Below are 1,426 nucleotides of genomic sequence, written 5' to 3' on the forward strand. Positions count from 1 at the left end.
CCTGCAGTCTGGGACCTCAGCACGTTCAATTAACATGTAAATGAGATACATCCATGGCAAGTCACTTCCAAACCTAGCTGAGCATCAACACCTGCAAAAATTCACTTTGCACACACTGCAGACTGAAGTGTCTGCACTGAAGCCTTCAACCATATGCTTGGGTTTGCATAGGCATTGGCGCATGAGTAATTTAGGAGGGGGAAAAATCAACTATTTCTTCAGCTTATCTTTGGGGTTAGGTGTCTAAAAAGAGGTGTCCTGTCAACCGTTTGGACAAACCCACAGTACATCTGAAAAACCACCTGGGAAAAGGGAAAGGGATTTCCAAAACCATCATCAGAGGCACAATTATACATCTTTAAATTAGCATGTGATTGAAGCACAAGCCAATACCCTGACCTCAAATTCCCCTTTCTAACTGTCAATTCTCACATCCATACGAGATTTCTCTCTTTAAACGCATTTCTTGATTGCCCATTTTGCTCGGATGGTGCACCAACACTGGAGCATAAAGTATGCTAAAGCTGCTGGTTTGGTGGGTATTTTTTTCATTTTGGAGGACATTATTCTCCTGAGAGAACCATGCCAGTCCTAATGACCTGTTCCAATGAAAAAACACACCAAAGCATAGGCGCACGGTTCAGCTATAGCAACACCACACATCTCATAAAAGGGACAAGGTGTATTCTTGCTGCCCAAGCTGTCCTCTGGGACAATGACTAGGTCCCACCAGTTTCTCCGGCTGGACAGCTGTCCTCCCTCTAACTGCTCAGAAGTGTTGGGAAGTAGGGTTCAGGCTTGCACCTTCCCTCCATGGGCTGGAAGGAGAATGTGCCATCCTGAAGCATGCCCCTGTTCCTTCTGTACTGCCCTGTGCAAACTGAGACCTTCCCGCAGAGCTCTGGAGAGGTAATGCATCTCCTTGCTTACAGTATTAGGCAATCCTGAAACTCCAGAGCTTGTGAAATCCTTTTTACCCCCGAGATGTCTTTTAAACACTGGCAGAGACTGAAAATAAGAGTTTCTGCTGAAATTCATGCTGGTATTTGTATACTCTGGGCAAGATCTCAGGCTCCCTCTGGGTCAAGAGCAGTGCGAGTGCAGACCACAGACCTACCCAGGACCTACACTAGCAGATCCAAGACAAGGATCCACTTTCCTCTGTCACTCAATTTGTAGAAAGACTATATAAGAAAATAAAAATCTAAGAAGGTTCCTCCTTATGCTTCTTAAAGAGATGAGGGGTTTGGGGAGCACTGACCATACACAGAGCAGGATTATTCAGGAGTCAACAATCCGTGACTGCACTTGCCCAGAAGAAGTAAGGGGTAAGTCTTACCACAATTCATAAGGCAACACAGAAAGAGCACTCCCATAAAGCTGATGTGGAGAGTGACCAGAAACAGCATCAAAGCTACAGCAGGAA

The 1,426-nt window shown here is 45.4% G+C and overlaps 1 protein-coding gene across 1 annotated transcript in view; it reads right to left on the minus strand.

Moving 5' to 3' along the window:
- The window catches only part of IRF4 (interferon regulatory factor 4), a 12,165-nt gene that overhangs the window by 4,526 nt on the left and 6,213 nt on the right, over positions 1–1,426 (minus strand). The gene's annotated exons all lie outside the window — the stretch shown is intronic.

Source organism: Buceros rhinoceros, unplaced genomic scaffold (assembly GCF_000710305.1).
Source record: "Buceros rhinoceros silvestris isolate BGI_N320 unplaced genomic scaffold, ASM71030v1 scaffold10771, whole genome shotgun sequence".
NCBI lineage: Eukaryota > Metazoa > Chordata > Aves > Bucerotiformes > Bucerotidae > Buceros > Buceros rhinoceros.